This window comes from Oncorhynchus mykiss, unplaced genomic scaffold (genome assembly GCF_013265735.2).
Source record: "Oncorhynchus mykiss isolate Arlee unplaced genomic scaffold, USDA_OmykA_1.1 un_scaffold_483, whole genome shotgun sequence".
In the NCBI taxonomy this organism is placed as follows: Eukaryota; Metazoa; Chordata; class Actinopteri; order Salmoniformes; family Salmonidae; genus Oncorhynchus; species Oncorhynchus mykiss.
In genome coordinates this window covers 32,501-50,560 of record NW_023493930.1, presented here as the reverse complement: position 1 = coordinate 50,560, position 18,060 = coordinate 32,501, and the positions used below count along the sequence as shown (strand labels likewise).

At 45.9% G+C, this 18,060-nt stretch overlaps 51 non-coding genes and 3 pseudogenes across 51 annotated transcripts; all 54 read left to right on the top strand.

Annotated features, from left to right (window-relative positions):
- Positions 1–23: 23 nt before the first annotated feature.
- On the top strand, positions 24–142 carry LOC118958069. The gene has a single exon (XR_005047148.1). It is a non-coding gene; the product is annotated as a 5S ribosomal RNA (ribosomal RNA).
- A 177-nt stretch (positions 143–319) lies between these two features.
- LOC118958067 lies at positions 320–438 on the top strand. The gene has a single exon (XR_005047146.1). It is a non-coding gene; the product is annotated as a 5S ribosomal RNA (ribosomal RNA).
- Positions 439–615: 177 nt separating this feature from the next.
- On the top strand, positions 616–734 carry LOC118958066. Its single transcript, XR_005047145.1, has one exon. It is a non-coding gene; the product is annotated as a 5S ribosomal RNA (ribosomal RNA).
- Positions 735–911: 177 nt separating this feature from the next.
- On the top strand, positions 912–1,030 carry LOC118958065. The gene has a single exon (XR_005047144.1). It is a non-coding gene; the product is annotated as a 5S ribosomal RNA (ribosomal RNA).
- A 260-nt stretch (positions 1,031–1,290) lies between these two features.
- LOC118958213 lies at positions 1,291–1,409 on the top strand (annotated as a pseudogene).
- Positions 1,410–1,669: 260 nt separating this feature from the next.
- On the top strand, positions 1,670–1,788 carry LOC118958064. The gene has a single exon (XR_005047143.1). It is a non-coding gene; the product is annotated as a 5S ribosomal RNA (ribosomal RNA).
- A 177-nt stretch (positions 1,789–1,965) lies between these two features.
- LOC118958063 lies at positions 1,966–2,084 on the top strand. The gene has a single exon (XR_005047142.1). It is a non-coding gene; the product is annotated as a 5S ribosomal RNA (ribosomal RNA).
- Positions 2,085–2,261: 177 nt separating this feature from the next.
- Positions 2,262–2,380, top strand: LOC118958062. The gene has a single exon (XR_005047141.1). It is a non-coding gene; the product is annotated as a 5S ribosomal RNA (ribosomal RNA).
- Positions 2,381–2,557: 177 nt separating this feature from the next.
- Positions 2,558–2,676, top strand: LOC118958061. Its single transcript, XR_005047140.1, has one exon. It is a non-coding gene; the product is annotated as a 5S ribosomal RNA (ribosomal RNA).
- Positions 2,677–2,853: 177 nt separating this feature from the next.
- On the top strand, positions 2,854–2,972 carry LOC118958060. The gene has a single exon (XR_005047139.1). It is a non-coding gene; the product is annotated as a 5S ribosomal RNA (ribosomal RNA).
- Positions 2,973–3,149: 177 nt separating this feature from the next.
- On the top strand, positions 3,150–3,268 carry LOC118958059. The gene has a single exon (XR_005047138.1). It is a non-coding gene; the product is annotated as a 5S ribosomal RNA (ribosomal RNA).
- A 177-nt stretch (positions 3,269–3,445) lies between these two features.
- On the top strand, positions 3,446–3,564 carry LOC118958058. Its single transcript, XR_005047137.1, has one exon. It is a non-coding gene; the product is annotated as a 5S ribosomal RNA (ribosomal RNA).
- Positions 3,565–3,825: 261 nt separating this feature from the next.
- On the top strand, positions 3,826–3,944 carry LOC118958056. Its single transcript, XR_005047135.1, has one exon. It is a non-coding gene; the product is annotated as a 5S ribosomal RNA (ribosomal RNA).
- Positions 3,945–4,204: 260 nt separating this feature from the next.
- LOC118958055 lies at positions 4,205–4,323 on the top strand. Its single transcript, XR_005047134.1, has one exon. It is a non-coding gene; the product is annotated as a 5S ribosomal RNA (ribosomal RNA).
- Positions 4,324–4,500: 177 nt separating this feature from the next.
- LOC118958054 lies at positions 4,501–4,619 on the top strand. The gene has a single exon (XR_005047133.1). It is a non-coding gene; the product is annotated as a 5S ribosomal RNA (ribosomal RNA).
- A 260-nt stretch (positions 4,620–4,879) lies between these two features.
- Positions 4,880–4,998, top strand: LOC118958212 (annotated as a pseudogene).
- Positions 4,999–5,175: 177 nt separating this feature from the next.
- LOC118958053 lies at positions 5,176–5,294 on the top strand. Its single transcript, XR_005047132.1, has one exon. It is a non-coding gene; the product is annotated as a 5S ribosomal RNA (ribosomal RNA).
- Positions 5,295–5,471: 177 nt separating this feature from the next.
- Positions 5,472–5,590, top strand: LOC118958052. Its single transcript, XR_005047131.1, has one exon. It is a non-coding gene; the product is annotated as a 5S ribosomal RNA (ribosomal RNA).
- A 177-nt stretch (positions 5,591–5,767) lies between these two features.
- LOC118958051 lies at positions 5,768–5,886 on the top strand. The gene has a single exon (XR_005047130.1). It is a non-coding gene; the product is annotated as a 5S ribosomal RNA (ribosomal RNA).
- A 177-nt stretch (positions 5,887–6,063) lies between these two features.
- LOC118958050 lies at positions 6,064–6,182 on the top strand. Its single transcript, XR_005047129.1, has one exon. It is a non-coding gene; the product is annotated as a 5S ribosomal RNA (ribosomal RNA).
- A 177-nt stretch (positions 6,183–6,359) lies between these two features.
- On the top strand, positions 6,360–6,478 carry LOC118958049. The gene has a single exon (XR_005047128.1). It is a non-coding gene; the product is annotated as a 5S ribosomal RNA (ribosomal RNA).
- Positions 6,479–6,655: 177 nt separating this feature from the next.
- Positions 6,656–6,774, top strand: LOC118958048. Its single transcript, XR_005047127.1, has one exon. It is a non-coding gene; the product is annotated as a 5S ribosomal RNA (ribosomal RNA).
- Positions 6,775–7,035: 261 nt separating this feature from the next.
- Positions 7,036–7,154, top strand: LOC118958047. The gene has a single exon (XR_005047126.1). It is a non-coding gene; the product is annotated as a 5S ribosomal RNA (ribosomal RNA).
- A 260-nt stretch (positions 7,155–7,414) lies between these two features.
- LOC118958045 lies at positions 7,415–7,533 on the top strand. Its single transcript, XR_005047124.1, has one exon. It is a non-coding gene; the product is annotated as a 5S ribosomal RNA (ribosomal RNA).
- Positions 7,534–7,710: 177 nt separating this feature from the next.
- LOC118958044 lies at positions 7,711–7,829 on the top strand. Its single transcript, XR_005047123.1, has one exon. It is a non-coding gene; the product is annotated as a 5S ribosomal RNA (ribosomal RNA).
- A 177-nt stretch (positions 7,830–8,006) lies between these two features.
- Positions 8,007–8,125, top strand: LOC118958043. The gene has a single exon (XR_005047122.1). It is a non-coding gene; the product is annotated as a 5S ribosomal RNA (ribosomal RNA).
- A 177-nt stretch (positions 8,126–8,302) lies between these two features.
- Positions 8,303–8,421, top strand: LOC118958166. The gene has a single exon (XR_005047245.1). It is a non-coding gene; the product is annotated as a 5S ribosomal RNA (ribosomal RNA).
- A 177-nt stretch (positions 8,422–8,598) lies between these two features.
- LOC118958042 lies at positions 8,599–8,717 on the top strand. Its single transcript, XR_005047121.1, has one exon. It is a non-coding gene; the product is annotated as a 5S ribosomal RNA (ribosomal RNA).
- A 261-nt stretch (positions 8,718–8,978) lies between these two features.
- On the top strand, positions 8,979–9,097 carry LOC118958041. Its single transcript, XR_005047119.1, has one exon. It is a non-coding gene; the product is annotated as a 5S ribosomal RNA (ribosomal RNA).
- A 260-nt stretch (positions 9,098–9,357) lies between these two features.
- Positions 9,358–9,476, top strand: LOC118958040. The gene has a single exon (XR_005047118.1). It is a non-coding gene; the product is annotated as a 5S ribosomal RNA (ribosomal RNA).
- A 177-nt stretch (positions 9,477–9,653) lies between these two features.
- Positions 9,654–9,772, top strand: LOC118958039. Its single transcript, XR_005047117.1, has one exon. It is a non-coding gene; the product is annotated as a 5S ribosomal RNA (ribosomal RNA).
- A 177-nt stretch (positions 9,773–9,949) lies between these two features.
- On the top strand, positions 9,950–10,068 carry LOC118958038. The gene has a single exon (XR_005047116.1). It is a non-coding gene; the product is annotated as a 5S ribosomal RNA (ribosomal RNA).
- Positions 10,069–10,245: 177 nt separating this feature from the next.
- LOC118958037 lies at positions 10,246–10,364 on the top strand. Its single transcript, XR_005047115.1, has one exon. It is a non-coding gene; the product is annotated as a 5S ribosomal RNA (ribosomal RNA).
- A 177-nt stretch (positions 10,365–10,541) lies between these two features.
- LOC118958035 lies at positions 10,542–10,660 on the top strand. The gene has a single exon (XR_005047114.1). It is a non-coding gene; the product is annotated as a 5S ribosomal RNA (ribosomal RNA).
- Positions 10,661–10,920: 260 nt separating this feature from the next.
- Positions 10,921–11,039, top strand: LOC118958197. The gene has a single exon (XR_005047276.1). It is a non-coding gene; the product is annotated as a 5S ribosomal RNA (ribosomal RNA).
- Positions 11,040–11,216: 177 nt separating this feature from the next.
- Positions 11,217–11,335, top strand: LOC118958033. Its single transcript, XR_005047112.1, has one exon. It is a non-coding gene; the product is annotated as a 5S ribosomal RNA (ribosomal RNA).
- Positions 11,336–11,512: 177 nt separating this feature from the next.
- On the top strand, positions 11,513–11,631 carry LOC118958032. Its single transcript, XR_005047111.1, has one exon. It is a non-coding gene; the product is annotated as a 5S ribosomal RNA (ribosomal RNA).
- Positions 11,632–11,808: 177 nt separating this feature from the next.
- LOC118958031 lies at positions 11,809–11,927 on the top strand. Its single transcript, XR_005047110.1, has one exon. It is a non-coding gene; the product is annotated as a 5S ribosomal RNA (ribosomal RNA).
- Positions 11,928–12,104: 177 nt separating this feature from the next.
- Positions 12,105–12,223, top strand: LOC118958030. Its single transcript, XR_005047109.1, has one exon. It is a non-coding gene; the product is annotated as a 5S ribosomal RNA (ribosomal RNA).
- Positions 12,224–12,400: 177 nt separating this feature from the next.
- Positions 12,401–12,519, top strand: LOC118958029. The gene has a single exon (XR_005047108.1). It is a non-coding gene; the product is annotated as a 5S ribosomal RNA (ribosomal RNA).
- A 261-nt stretch (positions 12,520–12,780) lies between these two features.
- On the top strand, positions 12,781–12,899 carry LOC118958028. Its single transcript, XR_005047107.1, has one exon. It is a non-coding gene; the product is annotated as a 5S ribosomal RNA (ribosomal RNA).
- A 177-nt stretch (positions 12,900–13,076) lies between these two features.
- On the top strand, positions 13,077–13,195 carry LOC118958027. The gene has a single exon (XR_005047106.1). It is a non-coding gene; the product is annotated as a 5S ribosomal RNA (ribosomal RNA).
- Positions 13,196–13,372: 177 nt separating this feature from the next.
- On the top strand, positions 13,373–13,491 carry LOC118958026. The gene has a single exon (XR_005047105.1). It is a non-coding gene; the product is annotated as a 5S ribosomal RNA (ribosomal RNA).
- Positions 13,492–13,668: 177 nt separating this feature from the next.
- LOC118958207 lies at positions 13,669–13,787 on the top strand. The gene has a single exon (XR_005047287.1). It is a non-coding gene; the product is annotated as a 5S ribosomal RNA (ribosomal RNA).
- Positions 13,788–13,964: 177 nt separating this feature from the next.
- On the top strand, positions 13,965–14,083 carry LOC118958167. Its single transcript, XR_005047246.1, has one exon. It is a non-coding gene; the product is annotated as a 5S ribosomal RNA (ribosomal RNA).
- Positions 14,084–14,507: 424 nt separating this feature from the next.
- LOC118958195 lies at positions 14,508–14,626 on the top strand. Its single transcript, XR_005047274.1, has one exon. It is a non-coding gene; the product is annotated as a 5S ribosomal RNA (ribosomal RNA).
- A 260-nt stretch (positions 14,627–14,886) lies between these two features.
- LOC118958025 lies at positions 14,887–15,005 on the top strand. Its single transcript, XR_005047104.1, has one exon. It is a non-coding gene; the product is annotated as a 5S ribosomal RNA (ribosomal RNA).
- A 260-nt stretch (positions 15,006–15,265) lies between these two features.
- Positions 15,266–15,384, top strand: LOC118958024. The gene has a single exon (XR_005047103.1). It is a non-coding gene; the product is annotated as a 5S ribosomal RNA (ribosomal RNA).
- A 424-nt stretch (positions 15,385–15,808) lies between these two features.
- LOC118958022 lies at positions 15,809–15,927 on the top strand. The gene has a single exon (XR_005047101.1). It is a non-coding gene; the product is annotated as a 5S ribosomal RNA (ribosomal RNA).
- A 424-nt stretch (positions 15,928–16,351) lies between these two features.
- Positions 16,352–16,470, top strand: LOC118958021. The gene has a single exon (XR_005047100.1). It is a non-coding gene; the product is annotated as a 5S ribosomal RNA (ribosomal RNA).
- A 177-nt stretch (positions 16,471–16,647) lies between these two features.
- On the top strand, positions 16,648–16,765 carry LOC118958226 (annotated as a pseudogene).
- Positions 16,766–17,025: 260 nt separating this feature from the next.
- LOC118958183 lies at positions 17,026–17,144 on the top strand. The gene has a single exon (XR_005047263.1). It is a non-coding gene; the product is annotated as a 5S ribosomal RNA (ribosomal RNA).
- Positions 17,145–17,321: 177 nt separating this feature from the next.
- On the top strand, positions 17,322–17,440 carry LOC118958020. Its single transcript, XR_005047099.1, has one exon. It is a non-coding gene; the product is annotated as a 5S ribosomal RNA (ribosomal RNA).
- Positions 17,441–17,864: 424 nt separating this feature from the next.
- Positions 17,865–17,983, top strand: LOC118958194. Its single transcript, XR_005047273.1, has one exon. It is a non-coding gene; the product is annotated as a 5S ribosomal RNA (ribosomal RNA).
- The last annotated feature ends 77 nt before the right edge of the window (positions 17,984–18,060 follow it).

Below are 18,060 nucleotides of genomic sequence, written 5' to 3'. Positions count from 1 at the left end.
TCCACTTTTTGAGATCGCCTTTCGCTTACGGCCACACCGGCCTGAGTACGCCTGATCTCGTCCGATCTCGGAAGCTAAGCAGGGTCGGGCCTGGTTAGTACTTGGATGGGAGACCGCCTGGGAATACCAGGTGCTGTAAGCTTTTTGTCACTGCCTTGTGGAATTTCAACTCTTTGTCCGTTTTTTCCCACAAGGCTGAAATATGTGCCCTCGCTTTGAAATAAGTAAGCAAGGTTAGTTTGTATTTCATCCAACAATCTGTGCTACAAATTATGGCTACAGTATATGCAATTTCATCCACTTTTTGAGATCGCCTTTCGCTTACGGCCACACCGGCCTGAGTACGCCTGATCTCGTCCGATCTCGGAAGCTAAGCAGGGTCGGGCCTGGTTAGTACTTGGATGGGAGACCGCCTGGGAATACCAGGTGCTGTAAGCTTTTTGTCACTGCCTTGTGGAATTTCAACTCTTTGTCCGTTTTTTCCCACAAGGCTGAAATATGTGCCCTCGCTTTGAAATAAGTAAGCAAGGTTAGTTTGTATTTCATCCAACAATCTGTGCTACAAATTATGGCTACAGTATATGCAATTTCATCCACTTTTTGAGATCGCCTTTCGCTTACGGCCACACCGGCCTGAGTACGCCTGATCTCGTCCGATCTCGGAAGCTAAGCAGGGTCGGGCCTGGTTAGTACTTGGATGGGAGACCGCCTGGGAATACCAGGTGCTGTAAGCTTTTTGTCACTGCCTTGTGGAATTTCAACTCTTTGTCCGTTTTTTCCCACAAGGCTGAAATATGTGCCCTCGCTTTGAAATAAGTAAGCAAGGTTAGTTTGTATTTCATCCAACAATCTGTGCTACAAATTATGGCTACAGTATATGCAATTTCATCCACTTTTTGAGATCGCCTTTCGCTTACGGCCACACCGGCCTGAGTACGCCTGATCTCGTCCGATCTCGGAAGCTAAGCAGGGTCGGGCCTGGTTAGTACTTGGATGGGAGACCGCCTGGGAATACCAGGTGCTGTAAGCTTTTTGTCACTGCCTTGTGGAATTTCAACTCTTTGTCCGTTTTTTCCCACAAGGCTGAAATATGTGCCCTCGCTTTGAAATAAGTAAGCAAGGTTAGTTTGTATTTCATCCAACAATCTGTGCTACAAATTATGGCTACAGTATATGCAATTTCTTCCACTTTTTGAGTGACACAAAGATGCTTATCTAAATGGTGGAAATGCAACAGCTGTTAATCAGGCTCACTTTGACTTTACATGGTGCACCAAGAGATAGTTTCTCGCTTCCTGCCACACCTGCCTGAGTACGCCTGATCTCGTCCGATCTCGGAAGCTAAGCAGGGTCGGGCCTGGTTAGTACTTGGATGGGAGACCGCCTGGGAATACCAGGTGCTGTAAGCTTTTTGTCACTGCCTTGTGGAATTTCAACTCTTTGTCCGTTTTTTCCCACAAGGCTGAAATATGTGCCCTCGCTTTGAAATAAGTAAGCAAGGTTAGTTTGTATTTCATCCAACAATCTGTGCTACAAATTATGGCTACAGTATATGCAATTTCTTCCACTTTTTGAGTGACACAAAGATGCTTATCTAAATGGTGGAAATGCAACAGCTGTTAATCAGGCTCACTTTGACTTTACATGGTGCACCAAGAGATAGTTTCTCGCTTACGGCCACACCGGCCTGAGTACGCCTGATCTCGTCCGATCTCGGAAGCTAAGCAGGGTCGGGCCTGGTTAGTACTTGGATGGGAGACCGCCTGGGAATACCAGGTGCTGTAAGCTTTTTGTCACTGCCTTGTGGAATTTCAACTCTTTGTCCGTTTTTTCCCACAAGGCTGAAATATGTGCCCTCGCTTTGAAATAAGTAAGCAAGGTTAGTTTGTATTTCATCCAACAATCTGTGCTACAAATTATGGCTACAGTATATGCAATTTCTTCCACTTTTTGAGATCGCCTTTCGCTTACGGCCACACCGGCCTGAGTACGCCTGATCTCGTCCGATCTCGGAAGCTAAGCAGGGTCGGGCCTGGTTAGTACTTGGATGGGAGACCGCCTGGGAATACCAGGTGCTGTAAGCTTTTTGTCACTGCCTTGTGGAATTTCAACTCTTTGTCCGTTTTTTCCCACAAGGCTGAAATATGTGCCCTCGCTTTGAAATAAGTAAGCAAGGTTAGTTTGTATTTCATCCAACAATCTGTGCTACAAATTATGGCTACAGTATATGCAATTTCATCCACTTTTTGAGATCGCCTTTCGCTTACGGCCACACCGGCCTGAGTACGCCTGATCTCGTCCGATCTCGGAAGCTAAGCAGGGTCGGGCCTGGTTAGTACTTGGATGGGAGACCGCCTGGGAATACCAGGTGCTGTAAGCTTTTTGTCACTGCCTTGTGGAATTTCAACTCTTTGTCCGTTTTTTCCCACAAGGCTGAAATATGTGCCCTCGCTTTGAAATAAGTAAGCAAGGTTAGTTTGTATTTCATCCAACAATCTGTGCTACAAATTATGGCTACAGTATATGCAATTTCATCCACTTTTTGAGATCGCCTTTCGCTTACGGCCACACCGGCCTGAGTACGCCTGATCTCGTCCGATCTCGGAAGCTAAGCAGGGTCGGGCCTGGTTAGTACTTGGATGGGAGACCGCCTGGGAATACCAGGTGCTGTAAGCTTTTTGTCACTGCCTTGTGGAATTTCAACTCTTTGTCCGTTTTTTCCCACAAGGCTGAAATATGTGCCCTCGCTTTGAAATAAGTAAGCAAGGTTAGTTTGTATTTCATCCAACAATCTGTGCTACAAATTATGGCTACAGTATATGCAATTTCATCCACTTTTTGAGATCGCCTTTCGCTTACGGCCACACCGGCCTGAGTACGCCTGATCTCGTCCGATCTCGGAAGCTAAGCAGGGTCGGGCCTGGTTAGTACTTGGATGGGAGACCGCCTGGGAATACCAGGTGCTGTAAGCTTTTTGTCACTGCCTTGTGGAATTTCAACTCTTTGTCCGTTTTTTCCCACAAGGCTGAAATATGTGCCCTCGCTTTGAAATAAGTAAGCAAGGTTAGTTTGTATTTCATCCAACAATCTGTGCTACAAATTATGGCTACAGTATATGCAATTTCATCCACTTTTTGAGATCGCCTTTCGCTTACGGCCACACCGGCCTGAGTACGCCTGATCTCGTCCGATCTCGGAAGCTAAGCAGGGTCGGGCCTGGTTAGTACTTGGATGGGAGACCGCCTGGGAATACCAGGTGCTGTAAGCTTTTTGTCACTGCCTTGTGGAATTTCAACTCTTTGTCCGTTTTTTCCCACAAGGCTGAAATATGTGCCCTCGCTTTGAAATAAGTAAGCAAGGTTAGTTTGTATTTCATCCAACAATCTGTGCTACAAATTATGGCTACAGTATATGCAATTTCATCCACTTTTTGAGATTGCCTTTCGCTTACGGCCACACCGGCCTGAGTACGCCTGATCTCGTCCGATCTCGGAAGCTAAGCAGGGTCGGGCCTGGTTAGTACTTGGATGGGAGACCGCCTGGGAATACCAGGTGCTGTAAGCTTTTTGTCACTGCCTTGTGGAATTTCAACTCTTTGTCCGTTTTTTTCCCACAAGGCTGAAATATGTGCCCTCGCTTTGAAATAAGTAAGCAAGGTTAGTTTGTATTTCATCCAACAATCTGTGCTACAAATTATGGCTACAGTATATGCAATTTCTTCCACTTTTTGAGTGACACAAAGATGCTTATCTAAATGGTGGAAATGCAACAGCTGTTAATCAGGCTCACTTTGACTTTACATAGTGCACCAAGAGATAGTTTCTCGCTTACGGCCACACCGGCCTGAGTACGCCTGATCTCGTCCGATCTCGGAAGCTAAGCAGGGTCGGGCCTGGTTAGTACTTGGATGGGAGACCGCCTGGGAATACCAGGTGCTGTAAGCTTTTTGTCACTGCCTTGTGGAATTTCAACTCTTTGTCCGTTTTTTCCCACAAGGCTGAAATATGTGCCCTCGCTTTGAAATAAGTAAGCAAGGTTAGTTTGTATTTCATCCAACAATCTGTGCTACAAATTATGGCTACAGTATATGCAATTTCTTCCACTTTTTGAGTGACACAAAGATGCTTATCTAAATGGTGGAAATGCAACAGCTGTTAATCAGGCTCACTTTGACTTTACATGGTGCACCAAGAGATAGTTTCTCGCTTACGGCCACACCGGCCTGAGTACGCCTGATCTCGTCCGATCTCGGAAGCTAAGCAGGGTCGGGCCTGGTTAGTACTTGGATGGGAGACCGCCTGGGAATACCAGGTGCTGTAAGCTTTTTGTCACTGCCTTGTGGAATTTCAACTCTTTGTCCGTTTTTTCCCACAAGGCTGAAATATGTGCCCTCGCTTTGAAATAAGTAAGCAAGGTTAGTTTGTATTTCATCCAACAATCTGTGCTACAAATTATGGCTACAGTATATGCAATTTCATCCACTTTTTGAGATCGCCTTTCGCTTACGGCCACACCGGCCTGAGTACGCCTGATCTCGTCCGATCTCGGAAGCTAAGCAGGGTCGGGCCTGGTTAGTACTTGGATGGGAGACCGCCTGGGAATACCAGGTGCTGTAAGCTTTTTGTCACTGCCTTGTGGAATTTCAACTCTTTGTCCGTTTTTTCCCACAAGGCTGAAATATGTGCCCTCGCTTTGAAATAAGTAAGCAAGGTTAGTTTGTATTTCATCCAACAATCTGTGCTACAAATTATGGCTACAGTATATGCAATTTCTTCCACTTTTTGAGTGACACAAAGATGCTTATCTAAATGGTGGAAATGCAACAGCTGTTAATCAGGCTCACTTTGACTTTACATGGTGCACCAAGAGATAGTTTCTCGCTTCCTGCCACACCTGCCTGAGTACGCCTGATCTCGTCCGATCTCGGAAGCTAAGCAGGGTCGGGCCTGGTTAGTACTTGGATGGGAGACCGCCTGGGAATACCAGGTGCTGTAAGCTTTTTGTCACTGCCTTGTGGAATTTCAACTCTTTGTCCGTTTTTTCCCACAAGGCTGAAATATGTGCCCTCGCTTTGAAATAAGTAAGCAAGGTTAGTTTGTATTTCATCCAACAATCTGTGCTACAAATTATGGCTACAGTATATGCAATTTCTTCCACTTTTTGAGATCGCCTTTCGCTTACGGCCACACCGGCCTGAGTACGCCTGATCTCGTCCGATCTCGGAAGCTAAGCAGGGTCGGGCCTGGTTAGTACTTGGATGGGAGACCGCCTGGGAATACCAGGTGCTGTAAGCTTTTTGTCACTGCCTTGTGGAATTTCAACTCTTTGTCCGTTTTTTCCCACAAGGCTGAAATATGTGCCCTCGCTTTGAAATAAGTAAGCAAGGTTAGTTTGTATTTCATCCAACAATCTGTGCTACAAATTATGGCTACAGTATATGCAATTTCATCCACTTTTTGAGATCGCCTTTCGCTTACGGCCACACCGGCCTGAGTACGCCTGATCTCGTCCGATCTCGGAAGCTAAGCAGGGTCGGGCCTGGTTAGTACTTGGATGGGAGACCGCCTGGGAATACCAGGTGCTGTAAGCTTTTTGTCACTGCCTTGTGGAATTTCAACTCTTTGTCCGTTTTTTCCCACAAGGCTGAAATATGTGCCCTCGCTTTGAAATAAGTAAGCAAGGTTAGTTTGTATTTCATCCAACAATCTGTGCTACAAATTATGGCTACAGTATATGCAATTTCATCCACTTTTTGAGATCGCCTTTCGCTTACGGCCACACCGGCCTGAGTACGCCTGATCTCGTCCGATCTCGGAAGCTAAGCAGGGTCGGGCCTGGTTAGTACTTGGATGGGAGACCGCCTGGGAATACCAGGTGCTGTAAGCTTTTTGTCACTGCCTTGTGGAATTTCAACTCTTTGTCCGTTTTTTCCCACAAGGCTGAAATATGTGCCCTCGCTTTGAAATAAGTAAGCAAGGTTAGTTTGTATTTCATCCAACAATCTGTGCTACAAATTATGGCTACAGTATATGCAATTTCATCCACTTTTTGAGATCGCCTTTCGCTTACGGCCACACCGGCCTGAGTACGCCTGATCTCGTCCGATCTCGGAAGCTAAGCAGGGTCGGGCCTGGTTAGTACTTGGATGGGAGACCGCCTGGGAATACCAGGTGCTGTAAGCTTTTTGTCACTGCCTTGTGGAATTTCAACTCTTTGTCCGTTTTTTCCCACAAGGCTGAAATATGTGCCCTCGCTTTGAAATAAGTAAGCAAGGTTAGTTTGTATTTCATCCAACAATCTGTGCTACAAATTATGGCTACAGTATATGCAATTTCATCCACTTTTTGAGATCGCCTTTCGCTTACGGCCACACCGGCCTGAGTACGCCTGATCTCGTCCGATCTCGGAAGCTAAGCAGGGTCGGGCCTGGTTAGTACTTGGATGGGAGACCGCCTGGGAATACCAGGTGCTGTAAGCTTTTTGTCACTGCCTTGTGGAATTTCAACTCTTTGTCCGTTTTTTCCCACAAGGCTGAAATATGTGCCCTCGCTTTGAAATAAGTAAGCAAGGTTAGTTTGTATTTCATCCAACAATCTGTGCTACAAATTATGGCTACAGTATATGCAATTTCATCCACTTTTTGAGATTGCCTTTCGCTTACGGCCACACCGGCCTGAGTACGCCTGATCTCGTCCGATCTCGGAAGCTAAGCAGGGTCGGGCCTGGTTAGTACTTGGATGGGAGACCGCCTGGGAATACCAGGTGCTGTAAGCTTTTTGTCACTGCCTTGTGGAATTTCAACTCTTTGTCCGTTTTTTTCCCACAAGGCTGAAATATGTGCCCTCGCTTTGAAATAAGTAAGCAAGGTTAGTTTGTATTTCATCCAACAATCTGTGCTACAAATTATGGCTACAGTATATGCAATTTCTTCCACTTTTTGAGTGACACAAAGATGCTTATCTAAATGGTGGAAATGCAACAGCTGTTAATCAGGCTCACTTTGACTTTACATAGTGCACCAAGAGATAGTTTCTCGCTTACGGCCACACCGGCCTGAGTACGCCTGATCTCGTCCGATCTCGGAAGCTAAGCAGGGTCGGGCCTGGTTAGTACTTGGATGGGAGACCGCCTGGGAATACCAGGTGCTGTAAGCTTTTTGTCACTGCCTTGTGGAATTTCAACTCTTTGTCCGTTTTTTCCCACAAGGCTGAAATATGTGCCCTCGCTTTGAAATAAGTAAGCAAGGTTAGTTTGTATTTCATCCAACAATCTGTGCTACAAATTATGGCTACAGTATATGCAATTTCTTCCACTTTTTGAGTGACACAAAGATGCTTATCTAAATGGTGGAAATGCAACAGCTGTTAATCAGGCTCACTTTGACTTTACATGGTGCACCAAGAGATAGTTTCTCGCTTACGGCCACACCGGCCTGAGTACGCCTGATCTCGTCCGATCTCGGAAGCTAAGCAGGGTCGGGCCTGGTTAGTACTTGGATGGGAGACCGCCTGGGAATACCAGGTGCTGTAAGCTTTTTGTCACTGCCTTGTGGAATTTCAACTCTTTGTCCGTTTTTTCCCACAAGGCTGAAATATGTGCCCTCGCTTTGAAATAAGTAAGCAAGGTTAGTTTGTATTTCATCCAACAATCTGTGCTACAAATTATGGCTACAGTATATGCAATTTCATCCACTTTTTGAGATCGCCTTTCGCTTACGGCCACACCGGCCTGAGTACGCCTGATCTCGTCCGATCTCGGAAGCTAAGCAGGGTCGGGCCTGGTTAGTACTTGGATGGGAGACCGCCTGGGAATACCAGGTGCTGTAAGCTTTTTGTCACTGCCTTGTGGAATTTCAACTCTTTGTCCGTTTTTTCCCACAAGGCTGAAATATGTGCCCTCGCTTTGAAATAAGTAAGCAAGGTTAGTTTGTATTTCATCCAACAATCTGTGCTACAAATTATGGCTACAGTATATGCAATTTCATCCACTTTTTGAGATCGCCTTTCGCTTACGGCCACACCGGCCTGAGTACGCCTGATCTCGTCCGATCTCGGAAGCTAAGCAGGGTCGGGCCTGGTTAGTACTTGGATGGGAGACCGCCTGGGAATACCAGGTGCTGTAAGCTTTTTGTCACTGCCTTGTGGAATTTCAACTCTTTGTCCGTTTTTTCCCACAAGGCTGAAATATGTGCCCTCGCTTTGAAATAAGTAAGCAAGGTTAGTTTGTATTTCATCCAACAATCTGTGCTACAAATTATGGCTACAGTATATGCAATTTCATCCACTTTTTGAGATCGCCTTTCGCTTACGGCCACACCGGCCTGTGTACGCCTGATCTCGTCCGATCTCGGAAGCTAAGCAGGGTCGGGCCTGGTTAGTACTTGGATGGGAGACCGCCTGGGAATACCAGGTGCTGTAAGCTTTTTGTCACTGCCTTGTGGAATTTCAACTCTTTGTCCGTTTTTTCCCACAAGGCTGAAATATGTGCCCTCGCTTTGAAATAAGTAAGCAAGGTTAGTTTGTATTTCATCCAACAATCTGTGCTACAAATTATGGCTACAGTATATGCAATTTCATCCACTTTTTGAGATTGCCTTTCGCTTACGGCCACACCGGCCTGAGTACGCCTGATCTCGTCCGATCTCGGAAGCTAAGCAGGGTCGGGCCTGGTTAGTACTTGGATGGGAGACCGCCTGGGAATACCAGGTGCTGTAAGCTTTTTGTCACTGCCTTGTGGAATTTCAACTCTTTGTCCGTTTTTTTCCCACAAGGCTGAAATATGTGCCCTCGCTTTGAAATAAGTAAGCAAGGTTAGTTTGTATTTCATCCAACAATCTGTGCTACAAATTATGGCTACAGTATATGCAATTTCTTCCACTTTTTGAGTGACACAAAGATGCTTATCTAAATGGTGGAAATGCAACAGCTGTTAATCAGGCTCACTTTGACTTTACATAGTGCACCAAGAGATAGTTTCTCGCTTACGGCCACACCGGCCTGAGTACGCCTGATCTCGTCCGATCTCGGAAGCTAAGCAGGGTCGGGCCTGGTTAGTACTTGGATGGGAGACCGCCTGGGAATACCAGGTGCTGTAAGCTTTTTGTCACTGCCTTGTGGAATTTCAACTCTTTGTCCGTTTTTTCCCACAAGGCTGAAATATGTGCCCTCGCTTTGAAATAAGTAAGCAAGGTTAGTTTGTATTTCATCCAACAATCTGTGCTACAAATTATGGCTACAGTATATGCAATTTCTTCCACTTTTTGAGTGACACAAAGATGCTTATCTAAATGGTGGAAATGCAACAGCTGTTAATCAGGCTCACTTTGACTTTACATGGTGCACCAAGAGATAGTTTCTCGCTTACGGCCACACCGGCCTGAGTACGCCTGATCTCGTCCGATCTCGGAAGCTAAGCAGGGTCGGGCCTGGTTAGTACTTGGATGGGAGACCGCCTGGGAATACCAGGTGCTGTAAGCTTTTTGTCACTGCCTTGTGGAATTTCAACTCTTTGTCCGTTTTTTCCCACAAGGCTGAAATATGTGCCCTCGCTTTGAAATAAGTAAGCAAGGTTAGTTTGTATTTCATCCAACAATCTGTGCTACAAATTATGGCTACAGTATATGCAATTTCATCCACTTTTTGAGATCGCCTTTCGCTTACGGCCACACCGGCCTGAGTACGCCTGATCTCGTCCGATCTCGGAAGCTAAGCAGGGTCGGGCCTGGTTAGTACTTGGATGGGAGACCGCCTGGGAATACCAGGTGCTGTAAGCTTTTTGTCACTGCCTTGTGGAATTTCAACTCTTTGTCCGTTTTTTCCCACAAGGCTGAAATATGTGCCCTCGCTTTGAAATAAGTAAGCAAGGTTAGTTTGTATTTCATCCAACAATCTGTGCTACAAATTATGGCTACAGTATATGCAATTTCATCCACTTTTTGAGATCGCCTTTCGCTTACGGCCACACCGGCCTGAGTACGCCTGATCTCGTCCGATCTCGGAAGCTAAGCAGGGTCGGGCCTGGTTAGTACTTGGATGGGAGACCGCCTGGGAATACCAGGTGCTGTAAGCTTTTTGTCACTGCCTTGTGGAATTTCAACTCTTTGTCCGTTTTTTCCCACAAGGCTGAAATATGTGCCCTCGCTTTGAAATAAGTAAGCAAGGTTAGTTTGTATTTCATCCAACAATCTGTGCTACAAATTATGGCTACAGTATATGCAATTTCATCCACTTTTTGAGATCGCCTTTCGCTTACGGCCACACCGGCCTGAGTACGCCTGATCTCGTCCGATCTCGGAAGCTAAGCAGGGTCGGGCCTGGTTAGTACTTGGATGGGAGACCGCCTGGGAATACCAGGTGCTGTAAGCTTTTTGTCACTGCCTTGTGGAATTTCAACTCTTTGTCCGTTTTTTCCCACAAGGCTGAAATATGTGCCCTCGCTTTGAAATAAGTAAGCAAGGTTAGTTTGTATTTCATCCAACAATCTGTGCTACAAATTATGGCTACAGTATATGCAATTTCATCCACTTTTTGAGATCGCCTTTCGCTTACGGCCACACCGGCCTGAGTACGCCTGATCTCGTCCGATCTCGGAAGCTAAGCAGGGTCGGGCCTGGTTAGTACTTGGATGGGAGACCGCCTGGGAATACCAGGTGCTGTAAGCTTTTTGTCACTGCCTTGTGGAATTTCAACTCTTTGTCCGTTTTTTCCCACAAGGCTGAAATATGTGCCCTCGCTTTGAAATAAGTAAGCAAGGTTAGTTTGTATTTCATCCAACAATCTGTGCTACAAATTATGGCTACAGTATATGCAATTTCTTCCACTTTTTGAGTGACACAAAGATGCTTATCTAAATGGTGGAAATGCAACAGCTGTTAATCAGGCTCACTTTGACTTTACATGGTGCACCAAGAGATAGTTTCTCGCTTACGGCCACACCGGCCTGAGTACGCCTGATCTTGTCCGATCTCGGAAGCTAAGCAGGGTCGGGCCTGGTTAGTACTTGGATGGGAGACCGCCTGGGAATACCAGGTGCTGTAAGCTTTTTGTCACTGCCTTGTGGAATTTCAACTCTTTGTCCGTTTTTTCCCACAAGGCTGAAATATGTGCCCTCGCTTTGAAATAAGTAAGCAAGGTTAGTTTGTATTTCATCCAACAATCTGTGCTACAAATTATGGCTACAGTATATGCAATTTCATCCACTTTTTGAGATCGCCTTTCGCTTACGGCCACACCGGCCTGAGTACGCCTGATCTCGTCCGATCTCGGAAGCTAAGCAGGGTCGGGCCTGGTTAGTACTTGGATGGGAGACCGCCTGGGAATACCAGGTGCTGTAAGCTTTTTGTCACTGCCTTGTGGAATTTCAACTCTTTGTCCGTTTTTTCCCACAAGGCTGAAATATGTGCCCTCGCTTTGAAATAAGTAAGCAAGGTTAGTTTGTATTTCATCCAACAATCTGTGCTACAAATTATGGCTACAGTATATGCAATTTCATCCACTTTTTGAGATCGCCTTTCGCTTACGGCCACACCGGCCTGAGTACGCCTGATCTCGTCCGATCTCGGAAGCTAAGCAGGGTCGGGCCTGGTTAGTACTTGGATGGGAGACCGCCTGGGAATACCAGGTGCTGTAAGCTTTTTGTCACTGCCTTGTGGAATTTCAACTCTTTGTCCGTTTTTTCCCACAAGGCTGAAATATGTGCCCTCGCTTTGAAATAAGTAAGCAAGGTTAGTTTGTATTTCATCCAACAATCTGTGCTACAAATTATGGCTACAGTATATGCAATTTCATCCACTTTTTGAGATCGCCTTTCGCTTACGGCCACACCGGCCTGAGTACGCCTGATCTCGTCCGATCTCGGAAGCTAAGCAGGGTCGGGCCTGGTTAGTACTTGGATGGGAGACCGCCTGGGAATACCAGGTGCTGTAAGCTTTTTGTCACTGCCTTGTGGAATTTCAACTCTTTGTCCGTTTTTTCCCACAAGGCTGAAATATGTGCCCTCGCTTTGAAATAAGTAAGCAAGGTTAGTTTGTATTTCATCCAACAATCTGTGCTACAAATTATGGCTACAGTATATGCAATTTCATCCACTTTTTGAGATCGCCTTTCGCTTACGGCCACACCGGCCTGAGTACGCCTGATCTCGTCCGATCTCGGAAGCTAAGCAGGGTCGGGCCTGGTTAGTACTTGGATGGGAGACCGCCTGGGAATACCAGGTGCTGTAAGCTTTTTGTCACTGCCTTGTGGAATTTCAACTCTTTGTCCGTTTTTTCCCACAAGGCTGAAATATGTGCCCTCGCTTTGAAATAAGTAAGCAAGGTTAGTTTGTATTTCATCCAACAATCTGTGCTACAAATTATGGCTACAGTATATGCAATTTCATCCACTTTTTGAGATTGCCTTTCGCTTACGGCCACACCGGCCTGAGTACGCCTGATCTCGTCCGATCTCGGAAGCTAAGCAGGGTCGGGCCTGGTTAGTACTTGGATGGGAGACCGCCTGGGAATACCAGGTGCTGTAAGCTTTTTGTCACTGCCTTGTGGAATTTCAACTCTTTGTCCGTTTTTTTCCCACAAGGCTGAAATATGTGCCCTCGCTTTGAAATAAGTAAGCAAGGTTAGTTTGTATTTCATCCAACAATCTGTGCTACAAATTATGGCTACAGTATATGCAATTTCTTCCACTTTTTGAGTGACACAAAGATGCTTATCTAAATGGTGGAAATGCAACAGCTGTTAATCAGGCTCACTTTGACTTTACATAGTGCACCAAGAGATAGTTTCTCGCTTACGGCCACACCGGCCTGAGTACGCCTGATCTCGTCCGATCTCGGAAGCTAAGCAGGGTCGGGCCTGGTTAGTACTTGGATGGGAGACCGCCTGGGAATACCAGGTGCTGTAAGCTTTTTGTCACTGCCTTGTGGAATTTCAACTCTTTGTCCGTTTTTTCCCACAAGGCTGAAATATGTGCCCTCGCTTTGAAATAAGTAAGCAAGGTTAGTTTGTATTTCATCCAACAATCTGTGCTACAAATTATGGCTACAGTATATGCAATTTCATCCACTTTTTGAGATCGCCTTTCGCTTACGGCCACACCGGCCTGAGTACGCCTGATCTCGTCCGATCTCGGAAGCTAAGCAGGGTCGGGCCTGGTTAGTACTTGGATGGGAGACCGCCTGGGAATACCAGGTGCTGTAAGCTTTTTGTCACTGCCTTGTGGAATTTCAACTCTTTGTCCGTTTTTTCCCACAAGGCTGAAATATGTGCCCTCGCTTTGAAATAAGTAAGCAAGGTTAGTTTGTATTTCATCCAACAATCTGTGCTACAAATTATGGCTACAGTATATGCAATTTCATCCACTTTTTGAGATCTCCTTTCGCTTACGGCCACACCGGCCTGAGTACGCCTGATCTCGTCCGATCTCGGAAGCTAAGCAGGGTCGGGCCTGGTTAGTACTTGGATGGGAGACCGCCTGGGAATACCAGGTGCTGTAAGCTTTTTGTCACTGCCTTGTGGAATTTCAACTCTTTGTCCGTTTTTTCCCACAAGGCTGAAATATGTGCCCTCGCTTTGAAATAAGTAAGCAAGGTTAGTTTGTATTTCATCCAACAATCTGTGCTACAAATTATGGCTACAGTATATGCAATTTCATCCACTTTTTGAGATCGCCTTTCGCTTACGGCCACACCGGCCTGAGTACGCCTGATCTCGTCCGATCTCGGAAGCTAAGCAGGGTCGGGCCTGGTTAGTACTTGGATGGGAGACGGCCTGGGAATACCAGGTGCTGTAAGCTTTTTGTCACTGCCTTGTGGAATTTCAACTCTTTGTCCGTTTTTTCCCACAAGGCTGAAATATGTGCCCTCGCTTTGAAATAAGTAAGCAAGGTTAGTTTGTATTTCATCCAACAATCTGTGCTACAAATTATGGCTACAGTATATGCAATTTCATCCACTTTTTGAGATTGCCTTTCACTTACGGCCACACCGGCCTGAGTACACCTGATCTCGTCCGATCTCGGAAGCTAAGCAGGGTCGGGCCTGGTTAGTACTTGGATGGGAGACCGCCTGGGAATACCAGGTGCTGTAAGCTTTTTGTCACTGCCTTGTGGAATTTCAACTCTTTGTCCGTTTTTTCCCACAAGGCTGAAATATGTGCCCTCGCTTTGAAATAAGTAAGCAAGGTTAGTTTGTATTTCATCCAACAATCTGTGCTGCAAATTATGGCTACAGTATATGCAATTTCTCGCTGATCTCGTCCGATCTCGGAAGCTAAGCAGGGTCGGGCCTGGTTAGTACTTGGATGGGAGACCGCCTGGGAATACCAGGTGCTGTAAGCTTTTTGTCACTGCCTTGTGGAATTTCAACTCTTTGTCCGTTTTTTCCCACAAGGCTGAAATATGTGCCCTCGCTTTGAAATAAGTAAGCAAGGTTAGTTTGTATTTCATCCAACAATCTGTGCTACAAATTATGGCTACAGTATATGCAATTTCATCCACTTTTTGAGATTGCCTTTCGCTTACGGCCACACCGGCCTGAGTACGCCTGATCTCGTCCGATCTCGGAAGCTAAGCAGGGTCGGTCCTGGTTAGTACTTGGATGGGAGACCGCCTGGGAATACCAGGTGCTGTAAGCTTTTTGTCACTGCCTTGTGGAATTTCAACTCTTTGTCCGTTTTTTCCCACAAGGCTGAAATATGTGCCCTCGCTTTGAAATAAGTAAGCAAGGTTAGTTTGTATTTCATCCAACAATCTGTGCTACAAATTATGGCTACAGTATATGCAATTTCTTCCACTTTTTGAGTGACACAAAGATGCTTATCTAAATGGTGGAAATGCAACAGCTGTTAATCAGGCTCACTTTGACTTTACATAGTGCACCAAGAGATAGTTTCTCGCTTACGGCCACACCGGCCTGAGTACGCCTGATCTCGTCCGATCTCGGAAGCTAAGCAGGGTCGGGCCTGGTTAGTACTTGGATGGGAGACCGCCTGGGAATACCAGGTGCTGTAAGCTTTTTGTCACTGCCTTGTGGAATTTCAACTCTTTGTCCGTTTTTTCCCACAAGGCTGAAATATGTGCCCTCGCTTTGAAATAAGTAAGCAAGGTTAGTTTGTATTTCATCCAACAATCTGTGCTACAAATTATGGCTACAGTATATGCAATTTCTTCCACTTTTTGAGTGACACAAAGATGCTTATCTAAATGGTGGAAATGCAACAGCTGTTAATCAGGCTCACTTTGACTTTACATAGTGCACCAAGAGATAGTTTCTCGCTTACGGCCACACCGGCCTGAGTACGCCTGATCTCGTCCGATCTCGGAAGCTAAGCAGGGTCGGGCCTGGTTAGTACTTGGATGGGAGACCGCCTGGGAATACCAGGTGCTGTAAGCTTTTTGTCACTGCCTTTTAGAATTTCAACTCTTTGTCCGTTTTTTCCCACAAGGCTGAAATATGTGCCCTCGCTTTGAAATAAGTAAGCAAGGTTAGTTTGTATTTCATCCAACAATCTGTGCTGCAAATTATGGCTACAGTATATGCAATTTCTCGCTGATCTCGTCCGATCTCGGAAGCTAAGCAGGGTCGGGCCTGGTTAGTACTTGGATGGGAGACCGCCTGGGAATACCAGGTGCTGTAAGCTTTTTGTCACTGCCTTGTGGAATTTCAACTCTTTGTCCGTTTTTTCCCACAAGGCTGAAATATGTGCCCTCGCTTTGAAATAAGTAAGCAAGGTTAGTTTCTATTTCATCCAACAATCTGTGCTACAAATTATGGCTACAGTATATGCAATTTCATCCACTTTTTGAGATTGCCTTTCGCTTACGGCCACACCGGCCTGAGTACGCCTGATCTCGTCCGATCTCGGAAGCTAAGCAGGGTCGGGCCTGGTTAGTACTTGGATGGGAGACCGCCTGGGAATACCAGGTGCTGTAAGCTTTTTGTCACTGCCTTGTGGAATTTCAACTCTTTGTCCGTTTTTTCCCACAAGGCTGAAATATGTGCCCTCGCTTTGAAATAAGTAAGCAAGGTTAGTTTGTATTTCATCCAACAATCTGTGCTGCAAATTATGGCTACAGTATATGCAATTTCTCGCTGATCTCGTCCGATCTCGGAAGCTAAGCAGGGTCGGGCCTGGTTAGTACTTGGATGGGAGACAGCCTGGGAATACCAGGTGCTGTAAGCTTTTTGTCACTGCCTTGTGGAATTTCAACTCTTTGTCCGTTTTTTCCCACAAGGCTGAAATATGTGCCCTCGCTTTGAAATAAGTAAGCAAGGTTAGTTTCTATTTCATCCAACAATCTGTGCTACAAATTATGGCTACAGTATATGCAATTTCATCCACTTTTTGAGATTGCCTTTCGCTTACGGCCACACCGGCCTGAGTACGCCTGATCTCGTCCGATCTCGGAAGCTAAGCAGGGTCGGGCCTGGTTAGTACTTGGATGGGAGACCGCCTGGGAATACCAGGTGCTGTAAGCTTTTTGTCACTGCCTTGTGGAATTTCAACTCTTTGTCCGTTTTTTCCCACAAGGCTGAAATATGTGCCCTCGCTTTGAAATAAGTAAGCAAGGTTAGTTTGTATTTCATCCAACAATCTGTGCTACAAATTATGGCTACAGTATATGCAATTTCATCCACTTTTTGAGATTACCTTTCGCTTACGGCCACACGGCCTGAGTATGCCTGATCTCGTCCGATCTCGGAAGCTAAGCAGGGTCGGTCCTGGTTAGTACTTTGATGGGAGACCGCCTGGGAATACCAGGTGCTGTAAGCTTTTTGTCACTGCCTTGTGGAATTTCAACTCTTTGTCCGTTTTTTCCCACAAGGCTGAAATATGTGCCCTCGCTTTGAAATAAGTAAGCAAGGTTAGTTTGTATTTCATCCAACAATCTGTGCTACAAATTATGGCTACAGTATATGCAATTTCTTCCACTTTTTGAGTGACACAAAGATGCTTATCTAAATGGTGGAAATGCAACAGCTGTTAATCAGGCTCACTTTGACTTTACATGGTGCACCAAGAGATAGTTTCTCGCTTACGGCCACACCGGCCTGAGTACAACTGATCTCGTCTGATCTCGGAAGCTAAGCAGGGTCGGGCCTGGTTAGTACTTGGATGGGAGACCGCCTGGGAATACCAGGTGCTGTAAGCTTTTTGTCACTGCCTTGTGGAATTTCAACTCTTTGTCCGTTTTTTCCCACAAGGCTGAAATATGTGCCCTCGCTTTGAAATAAGTAAGCAAGGTTAGTTTGTATTTCATCCAACAATCTGTGCTACAAATTATGGCTACAGTATATGCAATTTCATCCACTTTTTGAGATTGCCTTTCGCTTACGGCCACACCGGCCTGAGTACGCCTGATCTCGTCCGATCTCGGAAGCTAAGCAGGGTCGGGCCTGGTTAGTACTTGGATGGGAGACCGCCTGGGAATACCAGGTGCTGTAAGCTTTTTGTCACTGCCTTGTGGAATTTCAACTCTTTGTCCGTTTTTTCCCACAAGGCTGAAATATGTGCCCTCGCTTTGAAATAAGTAAGCAAGGTTAGTTTGTATTTCATCCAACAATCTGTGCTGCAAATTATGGCTACAGTATATGCAATTTCTCGCTGATCTCGTCCGATCTCGGAAGCTAAGCAGGGTCGGGCCTGGTTAGTACTTGGATGGGAGACCGCCTGGGAATACCAGGTGCTGTAAGCTTTTTGTCACTGCCTTGTGGAATTTCAACTCTTTGTCCGTTTTTTCCCACAAGGCTGAAATATGTGCCCTCGCTTTGAAATAAGTAAGCAAGGTTAGTTTGTATTTCATCCAACAATCTGTGCTACAAATTATGGCTACAGTATATGCAATTTCATCCACTTTTTGAGATTACCTTTCGCTTACGGCCACACCGGCCTGAGTACGCCTGATCTCGTCCGATCTCGGAAGCTAAGCAGGGTCGGTCCTGGTTAGTACTTGGATGGGAGACCGCCTGGGAATACCAGGTGCTGTAAGCTTTTTGTCACTGCCTTGTGGAATTTCAACTCTTTGTCCGTTTTTTCCCACAAGGCTGAAATATGTGCCCTCGCTTTGA